Source organism: Triturus cristatus, chromosome 5_2, assembly GCF_964204655.1.
Source record: "Triturus cristatus chromosome 5_2, aTriCri1.1, whole genome shotgun sequence".
Taxonomy (NCBI): domain Eukaryota; kingdom Metazoa; phylum Chordata; class Amphibia; order Caudata; family Salamandridae; genus Triturus; species Triturus cristatus.
The window spans coordinates 105,074,279-105,088,413 of record NC_140588.1 but is presented as its reverse complement, the minus strand read 5'-3'; the positions used below and the strand labels follow the sequence as shown (position 1 = coordinate 105,088,413).

Below are 14,135 nucleotides of genomic sequence, written 5' to 3'. Positions count from 1 at the left end.
CAACTTATTTGATCAACAAAATACTCAAGTTGCTGATAGCCTCTATGAGTATGTATGGGAGCCGCCAACGCCAGCCACAGTCAGCACCAGTAACGCGCAGAGGGGGACTGCAAGTCCCAGAGTGCCCAGCATCAGGAGGCGCCGCCAGCAGTTTTCCAGTGCCCAGAGGCACATCTAATCATCTTGCAGCTCCCGCAGTGCGGGAGCCGCCAACGCCAGCCGCAGTTAGCACCAGTAACGTGAGGAGGGGGACTGCAAGCCCAGAGTTCCCAGCGCCAGGAGGCACCACCAGCAGTTTTCCCGCGTCCAGAGGCGCATATAATCATTTTGCGGCTCCCACAGAGCGGGATGCGGGCGGGCGTGCCTGGGCTGCACCCCGGCAAAGCCAGGGCCAAAGGCGGGCTCATCCATGCCTGTTGGAGCCCGCAAGAGACTGGACTGGGCCCACCCTCTGTCATCTGTGAGTTGGGACTCCTACAACACACCCAACAGAGGAACTTATTGTAGTCTGTTAAGATTGTGTGTGCTTTTCTTTATCCCACTTATAGACACTCCTAACAGATGGCTAAAAGAAATACCCATGCTGATCAGGCAGGAACATTGGATGCATTTCTAACAAGGGCAGAATCGGTATTAACCCATGAGATCGCAATAACCAAGAGACGCCTTTCCCTGGACTCACTGACTGCCCTGAAGCGTTCTTCACTTGGTGCGAATAGTCTGTTAACCCCCCTATTAGCCTCACCACCCACCTTATCAGTACCGTTGCCATTATCTACATCCACGGCTGCACCGGTGAGCTACCACCCCCCTGACGAGCCTATAATCAAGTTAAAGTCATCAAAGTCATCAATAGTGGGTCTGGGTCCGACAGCTGCACCTGACAAGAACAATGAGCCCTCAGAGAAACGCAGAAGGGGTGGGTAGACCTGCAAAGTAGGCGGTGAAGCAGAAATCCCAACCTGAAAGATGTAGAGGAAAGGAAGGAACTGAAAGAACTGGCCTTGGCCCAAATTCCACCCTGACTCCTGCGATAACTAAGGATCTTGTCTCTCTACCACTAATAGAGGGTGACGATATGTGGAAGAGGTTTGAGACACTAATTACTGTTCTGTTGAACCCATTGCAAGTACAACTAATGAGAACTGAGGAGCGACTGTCACACATTGAGGGTCTAGTTACACCACTTTCCCATCAATCCATTGGACCTCCCCACCAAGTTACACGGCCCCTGAATCAACACACTGGGCCTCCACCACGTTTACGTAGTGGAGCTGTCCAGGGGAACCAATCCATCCAGGGTGGAGAGGAAGGACTTTAGCGCCTCCCGGGACCCCATATACTACAAAACTTTCGGGAGCATCCCCTGCTGTAGTATGTTCAGCGGCCATATAGAAGTCCAGCCCCCTCCTCCATTCCTGCATCTGACCCCCACTGTCTGACCACATATTGTTTGGCTACCACCAGACCCAGAGAGCTTAAGAGTAATTGAGCCCTATTGACATCAATATCATTCGGGATTCCCAGAAGAACAAACCCTGGGTCAGTCGGCAGAGGTACCCCCACTACCGCACCAGCTCCCTAATAAACGCCCTCCAGTAAGATTGTAGAGCGGGCAGTACCATATCTTATGAAAGAAATCTCCCTTGACGTCCCTGCACCTAAGGCAATACAGTATCTCTACTCTGCCTATCTTATGAAGTTTCTCTCTATCATAATATATTCTATGTAGGATTTTGTTCTGGACAAGGCGCGGTTTATCTTTAATGGCCACTTCCCTTGGGTGCATCAATGCTGCCTCCCAGTCAATGTCTTCCAGGGTTCCCAGGTCCCTTCCCATCTCTTGCGTATCTTCCCCAGGTTACCTGGTATGTTATTGTTTATCATTTTGTAAGTAAGAGAGATCGCTTTTTCTGAGAAGTCCTCTTGCAATAACCCCTCCTCCAGAGGGGTAAATTCCAGTAAATCTGCACACAATATACCCTTTGCTAGCCACGCATGGCTTAGTTGTGCGTCCTTAATAAATTGGGACCTGTGGAGCCCCTATTCTGTACTGAGACTGGACAAGGATTTAAGTTTGCCTTTCTCCACGATATCGCCTATGGTAGGGATGCCCACCAAGTCCTATGTCCCAAATTCTTTCCGTTTGCACTAATCTTTGAACCAACCCCCCCTTCCAAAGTGGCGTTACCCTGGTAATCCGGTGTGTCCACCCCATCGCTTTTGTCGCCCTGTCCCACACCTCCATGGTAACCCACGTCGCTGGCAGTAGCCGAAAGGCTCCCTTGCCACCATAGAGGTAATGGAACTGTGTATGTGGTTCCATGAAATCCCTCTCTAGCCTACATGTGGGATGATATTGTGCCCAATGGACCAATCATTGATGGGGATCAAATGTGCGGCCCAGTAATAGTCCTCTATGTCTGGCAGAGCTATCCCACCATTGAAGGGGTTGCATTGTAACGTTTTAAGTGCTATTCTGAGATGGCCTCCCTGACATAGCCGGGATCGGATATCTCCCTCTAGTCCGGTGAACACCGTCCGAGGGAGTGGCTGGTAGGTGTTCTGAAGAGCGTAGAGTAACTGCGGCAGGGTGATTATTTTAAAAATGGTGCCCTTGCTAACAAGGAGAAGCGGAGGACCCTCCTCTCCACATCCTCTTTAAATTTACAGATGACCCTTCCAACGTTACAGTGCCTAAACATTTCCTTATGTGGGGTAATGAAAATACCAAGGTATTGGAATCCCTCTTGAGTCACCTTCAGTTCTCCAGGTAGAGGCAGACACGGTGGAATCACGCCGGGGCAATGCAACATGGATTTATTCCAGTTTATCTTGTATCCAGAGTGCCTCCCATACGTTTCTATAGTACTAAACAGGACAGAGATAGTAATTCTCAGATCTGTAACGTAGAGAACGATGTTGTCCTCATAGAGCGAGATCTTTTCTTCCTCTGTGTCTATAGGAGTGATTTTAAAACCTTGAATCTCCAGGTGACTACGGATCGTAAAAGCCAGGGATTGCAGTGTAAGAGCAAAAAGGAGTGGGGAGAATGGGCACCCCCGTCTCGTACCCTGGCCAATGGGGAAGGCCGATGACGCTGCGCTGTTTACCCGGACCGGCGAACCCAGCATGTTGTATATTAGTTCCACCCAACTCCTGAATCTGGGTCCTATTCCAAATTTATACCAATTTGTTTTTGACCCCATGTGTGCTCTACTTCTTTGTTATGGATGGTTAACACACAAATGTGAGTTGTTATATCATTATTCACAAGACACCATTGACATGCACAGTAATTTGTTGCCAGCCACTATCAATTCATAAATTCTATTTATTTAGGCCTTTTTTAAACAGCTGCCTCCAGTGTGAGAAAGTCCCAATTACTTCAATTTATGAGCAGTCTCAGCTTGTCCAATCCTTCTCATTACACATGCTCCATGTTTGGAACCATCTTCTTTTGGGGTGCGACAGTGATCTAACAAAGTGTACACGAAAGACTAAAACTAATTTACAAGAGGTGAAGAAATCACAAACTGGACAACATGATAAATAAAACAAAATGCACTCTACGACCCATAGGAGGAATCCGTGTGTTAAAAATTTCAACTTTAACTAATACCTCCTTTTGAAAATACTGTACATCGCATGACGTCTGACCATGTCTGCAAATGTCTACCCCTGATGAATGAATAGCCAGTTGATGTTTCAGTAATTTGAAAGAGTGTACAAACATTAGCTTTTTGTCTGGCTAGGGCAGCCACACAGTCATTTTTGGTGAAAGTGTGTGTTATGGACCAAGTAGCTGCTTTGCATATATCAGCTACTTGGATGTTTCCCAGGAAGGCCATAGAGAATCCTATCTTTCAAGTAGTGTGTGCTCTAGGAGGAGGGGGTACAGTCATCTTAGCTGGATGCATTAAACTATCCATCTTGCAATGTCTGACTTGGACAGAGCCTTTCCTTTGTGGGGTTCGGAGAAGGCAACAAAACATTGTTGTGTTTTCCTAAATGGTCTGGTTCTATCAACGTAGTACATGAGGGCTCATTTTACATCCAAAGCATGGAGAGCCCAATCCACAACTGAATCAAGTTGAGGAAAAAATGGAAAGGTCAATGGAATGATTAGGGTGGAAGTGAGAGACCACCTTAGGAAGAAATTCGGGGTTGGTGCAGAGGACAACCCTATCCCTATGTTCTTGGAAGAAGGGTTCTTCCATGGTTAAGCCTGAGGCTCACTGACACGCCCGAGTGAGGTGATAGAGACTGGAAATGCCATTTTCCAAGAGAGGAACTGAAGGGGGCAGGTGTGGAGAGGCTCAAATGGAGGAGCCATGAGTCGTTCGAGTACAATGTTGAGCTTTCATGAGGAGGCCGGTGGGACCCGGGGAGGAATTATCCTTTTGAGACCCTCCAGGAAAGCTTTAATGACCGGTAACCTGAAGAGAGATGGGTTGTCTATTCTGAAAGTAAGCAGCCACGGTGGCTAGATGTAATTGTATGGAAGTAAAGGCTAGTCTAGAAACCTGCAAGTGAAGTAAGTAACAGACAATGTCTTGTACCATGGCTATTAATGGATCAATTTCTTTAGAGTGACAGTAGCAGACAAATATCTTCCACTTGGCCGCGTAGCACACACAGGTGGTCGGTCTGCGTGTTTCATTGAGAATCATGCATTCAGGTGGAAGATTACGGCATCCAAATTCTATGACCTCAGGAGCCCGATTTCACCATGGTTCTGCGTGAGAGTGTCTGGCTTGATGGGGAACCTCTTGGGTGGAACGAGCGGTCTGTGCAGAGTCATTTACCAGGGTTGGCGGGCATATGTGGGTGCCACCAGGATGAACATGAGGGAGACCTGCCGAAGCCTTCAAACCAAAAATGGAAGAGGAGGAAAAGCGTAAGTAAACAGCCTTGACCAATTTATCTATAGTGCATTGCCGCTGGACTGGGAGTGTGGGAACCTGGAGGTGAAGTTTGGGCATTTGCCCTTTTCTGCTTATGCAAACAGGTCCGCCTCCCCCCAACTGTGAAACAAACAGAGGAGGACTTTCAAGTGGAGTTCCCAACTTGATGGAGTTGTCATATCCTACTGAGGGGGGTCGGCAAAATTGCTTTCCATCTCTGAAAGGAACTCCGCTAACAAATTAATTTTGTGACGGAGAGCTCAATACCAAATTATCTGGCATAGCAGAGACAGCTGTGGAGAGCGCCCCCCCACCCTCTTTCCGAAGGTAATACATTGCTGTCATTTTGTCCCTCCATAGAAGAACAGTCTTGTCAATCAGGTGAGGTAGGAAAGCTTTCATTGCTAGGTGAAAAGCTAGAAGTTCCAGGTAGCTGATGTGGAGGCCCTGGTATTTGGTTTCTCACTGACTCTGTACAGTCAAATCCTGTAAGTGTGCACCCCACCCGTAAGAGACATCCGCTGTAACAATCCTTTGCAGAACTGGGTCGAGGAAAGGCGGTCCCTGCAACAGGTTGTTGGTGTTCCACCAATGCAGTCAGCGATGAGCTGGTGGTCGATCAACTTTAGATCATCACAATGACCTCCGCCTGAGATCACTGTTGTGCTAAACATTCTTGGAACGGACGCATGTGAAGCCTGGTATGAGGTACTATGGCAATGCAGGAGGCCATCAAGTCTAGGAGGCGCATGACTGTTCTGACTGTGAGTTGCAGATTTGGTGAAACAAGGTGAGCAGTGTCTGAAAGGACTGGATCCTGGCAGGATTCGGATAGGCTATGCCTACCTCAGAGTTGAGAATAGCTCCTAGGTAGGGCTGGATCTGGACGAGGGATTTTGAGGGGTTGATGGTAAACCCTAAGAGATGCATCAGATCTATTGTGAACCTATGTGTCTTTGCAGCACTACTGGTGGGTGGCACTTTGGATAAGCCAATCATCCAAATTTGGGAATATGTTGATGCTCTGTATGCATGGATGTGTAGCCACCACCGCAAGGCATTTGGTGAATACCCGAGGTGCAGTAGGGACCCCAAAGGGGAGTACTTTGAACTGATAATGTCTTCTGCTAACAACAAATCTGAGATACCGGCGATGAGCCAGATGTATGAGTATGTGGAAATACGCATATTTTAGTTCAAGCGCAGCCATAAAGACGCCCTGCTAGAGAAGCGTAATGACATCTTGAAGGCTCACCATGTGAAAACGCTCTAACAGGATGAATTCATTTAGGGCCCTGAGGTCCAGAATGGTCCTGAGGGCCCAGTCCTTTTTGAGTATTAGGAAGTACTGATGGCAAGGGATGAGTTCTATAGCTCTTTTGAGGAGGAGGGCGTTGTCCTTCTTTGTGGGCAGCCTTTGATGTTCTGGTGAGAGTCTGTGTTTGTGAGGTGGAATGGTGGCAGGCGTGGATAATATCCAACACCGGCTGGTCTGAAGTGACTGTTTGCCCTTTGGAAAATAAGTCTTGTAGGTCCTACCGCCCCCCCAACAGGTGTTGTGTGGTCAGGGGGGATAAAGAGGTAAGTCAGGGTTTGGTGTCAGGTGTAGCTCCTTTTGGGGACCTACCCATGCCTCTGGTACAGTTTCTCCTAAAGGATCCTCTAAAGTAGCCCCTGGGACAGGATTGCCAGCCCTGGGTGCGCCGATAAGCCTTGGAGGCTTCATGGGAGGTGGTCTTTGAGCCTCCACGGTAAGGGGTATGGCGAAAGGAACTGCAGAGAGTGGGTGTTGGCAGTGGCCACATCGCTCTGGCTGTCTCCATATCCTTTTTCATTTTTTCTAAAGTTTGGTTCATCTGTGGACCAAAGAGGTGCTCACCATCAAAGGGCATGTTCAGCAGGTTCCGCTAAACTTCCAGCTTAAAACCAGAGATACAGAGTCATGAGTGTCTGTGTAGCAGAATGCTAGAATTTACCCATTAACGCAGTGGTGTCAGCTGCACTAGAGCACAGCGAATAGAGGTGTTTGAGCCCTGCTTTCTATGCTCTTCAATGAGGTATTGAAGGAGATCCTCCATTTTGTCCCAGTGGGCATGATCACATCTTGTAAGACGTCTGACAGAATTAGCAATGAGCCAGCGGTTGCCCAATTGGGCGCCCACCTGTTTCTCTGCAGTATCTATGCACTTGCTTTCCTTATCTGGTGGTGGAGCATACCAGCTGGCCTGGGAGTTGGCTCACTTACAGGCAGTGGTGATTACCAGAGAATTGGGTGGGAGCTGACAGCGAATATAGTTAACGTCAGAAGGGGAGGCCTTATTTTTTTTTTTATCTACCCTTGGTGTTATAACCTTAGCTCGGACAGGGTCTTTAAAAATGTCAGGAATATGAATTAAAATGCCCTTGAGTAAAGGGAGACACTGACTGGAGTGATGAGTGGAAGACAAGGTTTTGAAGAGGAAGTCCTACTCCAAGGGCTCAGTGTGGAGTTCCACCTCATGAAAGGAGGCCGCCTTACCAATGAGTTCCTGGATGGATGTGGAATGATCCAGAGGGGAGAGGCGGGCAGGGTAAAGGTCTGGGTCTGAGTCCCTTGCTGGGTCTACATCGTACAAGTCCCATTGGTCACCTTGTTGGGGAGTGTCAAATGTCTCTTTAACCCCCTACGCCCCATGGCCACCTGTGTCAGAGTGTGGGGACCCCCTCAGGTGCGATGTTAAGGGGGTCTCCGGAGGAAGGGAGAGCGAAGGCTAAGGAACTGGGCGAGGTGATGGCACTGCATGGGGTAAGGGGCTGGTAGCCTTATCCACTTTCTTGAATTGTTTTACAGGAACTGGAATGTCCAGGCTGACATTTTGAGGGTGGAACAGCAAGGCTCGAAGAGCGGGCAAGGATACGACCTGCTTCTAATAAAGAATCAGCTCGATAGTGCAGGTGTCAAACTTGCTGATCGTCGCCGAAGTCTTCAACTCCGAGAATGCCTTCGGTTTTGGCACTTAGGTTCTGGTAGGTGCAGAGGTCAGTTCAGTGCTGGGGAGGCTGACCCTAAAGCGGTCGGTCTCAAAGGCTTGTTTGGCGACGAGCCGAAGCTGTCTGTCTGAAGAGGTTTGTCGGTGCCAATCGTGGCCCAAAGGTAGTGGTAATCTAAAAGTCTGTCTCTGGTGTTTCAGGCTGAGTGCCTTTTGTTTGAAAACTGCTTGGAAAGAATGCATTGTCAAAGGGGAGCCATAGTCATAACCTGCTGAGCTGGTGGGAGGTCCGTGATCGCTAGGTCAGAGCGAGAACTTTCTCCAGGGGAGTTTTGTGAATAAAGGACGCTCTTCTTTGGTGAATTATGTCTTTATTTAAGCCAATACATAAGGACCCCCTACGCCATCCTCTCAGCTCCTCAGCCAAGCTTCCTCTGTGGTTTCCACATTCTAGATTCCACAGAAGAACCTTGTTGTCAGGCGCTGATAGATAACCATGCATGTATTAAAATACAACACATCTCCCTTCTTATTAATGTAAACACATTTACAATTCAAATCAATAACATTGGTAATCACTCAACTTCTTAGGTCTCATTTTTACACGTTCACTTGGAACTCTTTCACTAACTACGTTAGAATTATCATGACTGAAATTGTCAATTCTTTTTGTGTCATTTTTCAACCAGTATTCCCTTTCAACATCATTACATTTAGTAACCCTAGCAATGTTCCACCATTTTCCATCTGACGTTTTAATTAAATTTCCCTTGACGTCCAAAACTTCTTTAGGCTCAGATAACCTTGTGTGACCCTTCCTTACAATGTTGTTGGGACAAACCCTCACATAGTCACCCTTTAGAAAAACTCTCTTGCACATTGCAATCTTATCATTGTGTCTTGATTGATAATCTTCTTGATATTTGATTACCTTTTCCCTTATTTCATCTTCCTTTACCATTCTCCTTCCACTCCTACCCATCCATGCCGGTACAGCAGCAGAACAAGGAGTCCTACCCTTTAACATACAAAAAGGCGTCTCTCCTGACACCGCATTTGGAGTAGTTCGGTAGTTCCATAGCATTTCCTTTACTTGTGTCTTCCAACACTTAGACATAGCTACCGCCAATTGAATGCTTTCTCCTAAAACCCGATTGAAGCGCTCAACTAAACCATTTCCCCTAGGGTGGTACACTGGTGTTTTTAGCTGCTTGACACCCCATCTGTTAAGAAATTCTTCAAACTCATGTGAAGTGAACTGTGGACCATTGTCTGACAATAGTTCCGCAGGACAACCCTCTCTTCTAAAAACTTCTTCACAAAAGGAAATAACATTACTAGTCTTTATCTCATTCACAAACGCCACCTCAGGCCATTTTGAATAATAATTAATCATAACAATAGCATACTTTTCCACCGAACCTAAACCTTCAAATGGTCCACATATGTCAATAGCCAGCCTTTCCCAAGCTTTTTCTGGAAAACTCACAGGTGTTATTGGTGAATCTCTCATTATGTGAGATTTGTCGCTGCACATACACAATACACACTCTCTCACAAATCTTTCAAAGTCTCTATCCATGTTAGGCCACCAAAAATCCATTCTTGCTTTCCTTTTAACTGCTGACATTCCACCATGACCTTCATGTAACAAATGCATTAATTTGGATCTTAACGTTATTGGCACTACTAATTTGTCACCTCTTCTTACTATTCCATTCTCAACAGACAATTCATCCCAAACATCTTTATACATAGCAATGTCTTCCTCTAGTTTGCCACTGATTAAAGACGGTAATTTTTTGATTACCTTAACTAAAGAGTTATCAGCAGTTATAGCATCTTTCCATTCTTGTTCATTAATAGAATGATGGAAATCATCAACATTGGCAATCAGAATATCATCATCATCCATACTCCCATCCACATTATTATCCACTGGTAACCTTGATAAACAATCTGCATTAACGTTTCTCACCCCTGGTACATATTTAAAATCAAATAAAAACTCCTGCAATCTATAAATCCACTTGGCAATGCGCGGAGTCGCTCTAGTTGCACCCTTGGTTGTGAAAATGTCCAACAATGGTCTATGATCAGTACGAAGTTCAAATTTTGTGCCCCAAATGTATACTCGAAAATGTTGCACTCCCCACCAGCACGCTAATGCCTCCTTCTCAATGGTGGAATAAGATAACTCCGCTCCTTTGAGTGTGCGTGAAGCAAACGCAATCACATTTTCTTTACCATGACACTCTTGCATCAATACTGCCCCTAGGCCATATCCGCTCGCATCTGTTACAATGACTGACTTGTTTTGTGGATTGAATGACTTCAAATTAGTGGCATTGGCCACCGTTTTCTTAACTGTTTCAAAAGCAAGCTGACATTCCCTTGACCAATCAAAATTGACTCCCTTCTTCATAATATCTCGCAATGGTTGTACAATATCAGAAAAATGATGTACGAACTTAGCGTAATACTCAGCTAAAACTAAAAATTATCTTAACTGATCTTTGTCTACCGGTGAAGGAGCTTTTTCGAACGCCTCAACTAGATTCAATTTAGGTTTTATGCCTTTATGAGACAATGTATGCCCTAAATAATCAACCTCAGTTTGACAAAATTTACACTTTTCCAAACTTATGGTAAGACCAGCAGTTTCAAGTTTTTGCAACACATCCTTCAAAACATTATCGTGATGCTCTTCACTATTTCCCCATACTAACACATCATCCTGGAACACCATTGCATTTTTAACATTGCTTAATGTCTTTTGCATAATCCTCTGAAACACCGTTGATGCCGAGGCTAACCCAAACGGCATCCTTACAAATTGAAATGCACCTTCAGGAGTAATGAACGATGTTAGATGTTTGGATTCCATTTGCAAACGTACCTGATGGTAAGCGCTTGACAAATCTAGTGTTGTAAAATACACTCCACCTTCAATACAAGATAGCATTTCATTTATGCGGGGTAGAGGATACCTGTCTACCCAAATACACTCGTTCAAATCTCTTAAGTCCACACACATGCGGATTTTTCCATTAGGTTTGTGCACGATCACGATCGGACTTAACCATTCAGATGCTTCTATGGGTTCAATGACTTTTTCCTCACACAACCTTTGTAATTCTGCTTTCAATTTCCCTCTCAAAGCAATGGGTACACTACGTACCTTATGTACCTTTGGAATTGCGTCCTTTTTTACTATAATTCGATGTTCGAATCCCTTGAGACATCCCAACTTACTACTAAATAGTTTGGGAAAATCCTTTACCCATTTGTTTATTTTCTCAACGTCAGTTAGAAGTACCTGTGAAGGGTGATTTGGATTAAGGATTATACCTAAATCTTTTTGTTCTATCCATCCCAACAGACATCTGCCGGACTCTACAACATAAATCTTTGCTACGCATTGCCGATCCTTAAAATTTATTTTAGCATTAAAGTATCCTATGACCGGTCATTTTTTGCCACAATAGCCCAAAGGTTCTACATCAGTAGGAATCAATCTGATGGAACCCAAATTCTCCCATTTGGTTTTGTCTATAAGAGTAAAAGGTGAACATGAATCTGCCCACATCTGTATCTCTGAGTTATTGATGGTAACAGTACATTTAGGAGGAGAATACGATGTTGTTTGCTTGCCCTGCACCGAACTAACTTGTTCAATCACCATGACCTCAATATTACTTTCCTCTTCAACGCTTCCATCTTCGTTTACATTTGTCATATGAGCATTATCTATCGTGTTTATTGTTTTTTTCAAATTGGGCATGTCATTAGTCTTACATGCACGTGAAAAATGTCCTATTCTTCTACATTTATAGCACCGACTTTTAACAGCTGGACAATGCGCAGCATCAGCATTGTGTCTGTAACTTCCACATCTATAACAACACTTTCTGCTAATAGGCTCCTGTTTTTTTTACCAAAGTTAATCTTTTCCTCACCATTGCTCCTGACTACTTTTTTAGACTTATAATTCACTGCACATACTTTATTAGTATCGTTCTCACTTCTAGGATTACCTTCAGACAATTCTTTCACATATAGTGAAGTATTTTCTAAACGCCTGGCTATTTCTATAGATTTGTCCAAGGACGGGTGTTTTAAATCTAGAAGTTTCTCTTGTATTCTCTTATTATTAGTTCTGTTTATAAGTTGGTCTCTAATAATTTCATCCCTTAAATCTTTGAATTTACAAGTAATAGATAGTTTCCTTAAAGCGGCAACGTATTGTTCCACTTTCTCACCTTGTTTTTGTGAACGAGAAAAAAACGTATGCCTTTCAACCACTATACTTAATTTTTTACCAAAATTATCCTCTAACGCTGTTAAGGCCATTTCATAAACATCTGCATCTTCTTCATCTGAAGAATTATCAACATTTCTACCATTAGTCTGAAAGCTAGGTAACGTGTTCAGAACATTTCTCCCTTCTACTCCTAGGCACACCTTCAAAATGGCCAACTTTCTTTAAGGAACGAACACATCCCCCCCAATAGCTTCAAGATAAGTAGTGAAAGCCTCCTTCCAATCATCCCATTCCATACAAGGTGGACCAGGTTCTTGTAAAAATGTGGGTGGAACAGGAATAGAAGACTGTGTGGCCATGCTCCTGGTGACGTCCCTTCTCTATTACAACAAAAAAAATAACTATTGTTGAAGTGATGACTAGTTATTGCTGAACGTACGACAAAATGTCACTGGCACTGTCACTAGCTCTTCCTAAATAAAACTACACTTGCCAAGTATCGTTAAAGACAACAACTAGTTATAGGTGACTTCACTTCACTTCTTTTTTTTTTTTTTAAGTCTCTCTGGTAAAATGAAGATCTCTTCCTGCAGTGTGTTATTGTATTTGTTTTATCACCCTGTGCCTTGACACTCGTTACTTCCAGGCACTCGCGTATGCACCACTGTTCCCAATATCCTTTAACGCGAGTGTAGTACACAACAACACGTTGCTTAGCAACGATCCAGCAAAGCGTCCGTCCTTCACGCGTGCGTCACTGTCTTCTCGCACATGCGCTTCTCGTCTTCGCTGCTCCGCCCTCAAAACAGCCACCAGACGCTCGGACCACACCACAGCGTGGAGAGATTCTTCAAACCTCCGATCCGACCTCTTAACCCCGAAGTCTAGGACGAAGAACGCCTCACCTCCTTTTTGGCCACTCGTTGAACCGCACACATCGCTGCAACACTGGTAAGACTCGCAGCTTTGTTCGAACCTTGCCTCAGTTGCCTAGTTGCAAGTCACGCACTGTTTGGCTGATTTGTTTTGAATACTAACGTCGTCGTGCAGGAAGTACAAGTAATTTCTTAAATATATATAAGTAACTGTTCCTTCAAACACAACCGACTGCGTCTAACCTTCTATCACGCCGTATGTATAGCTGGGGGTCCTCAATATCGACACAATCCACGTTTTCAAGAGGTCTTTAGAAACTTCACAATAAAAGCAGAAATTCCAATCTCTCTTCTGTTTGGCTCTTCTTAAATTGGGCATCCCACCCTCGTCGACATTTTTGTGAATAAAGGACGCTCTTCTTTGGTGAATTATGTCTTTATTTAAGCCAATACATAAGGACCCCCTACGCCATCCTCTCAGCTCCTCAGCCAAGCTTCCTCTGTGGTTTCCACATTCTAGATTCCACAGAAGAACCTTGTTGCCAGGCGCTGATAGATAACCATGCATGTATTAAAATACAACAGGGAGAAAGCCTCTTCATCCGCAGCTGACATTTGGGGGTGTTGTTCCCTCTCAGTGCACTTAGAACCGTAGCAGTCTGGGGTGTTGTATCCCCCTCTACAAGACATCTCAAGTTGTTGAGCACGGCGGTCGCAGAGTGTCTTTTTGGAACAGAAGGGGTCGGCAAGCGTCGCAGAAAACCTCGTTGTGTTCTGGCAACAAGCACAGATTGAAAACCTGGAGGAAATCCGTCCAAGGATATTTTGCGTAGCAGCGAGGACAATATTGAAATGGCATTGGTTCCATCACCATCGAAGAATGGTAGAGAGAGGGGAGTAGGCCTGATGGGTGAGGCTCAGGAGGGGCCGTGGTAGATCCGGACCTCACTCGAGCGAAGTAATCAGATGTCGATCGAGACAGAAATAAACAGATATGCAGTCCAAGTGCAATATCGACAGATGGAACCATGTGAACCTAAAAGAGCACCGCAAAAGTGTGAACCCGGAACACACGTTCGAACCCGACGGCAGAAAGCAAACAATCTAACAATGGAGTCGA

The 14,135-nt window shown here is 45.1% G+C and overlaps 1 protein-coding gene across 7 annotated transcripts in view; it reads right to left on the bottom strand.

The window, feature by feature from the left end:
* RELCH (RAB11 binding and LisH domain, coiled-coil and HEAT repeat containing) overlaps positions 1 to 14,135 on the bottom strand; it is a 760,620-nt gene that overhangs the window by 49,575 nt on the left and 696,910 nt on the right. The window lies entirely within an intron of this gene.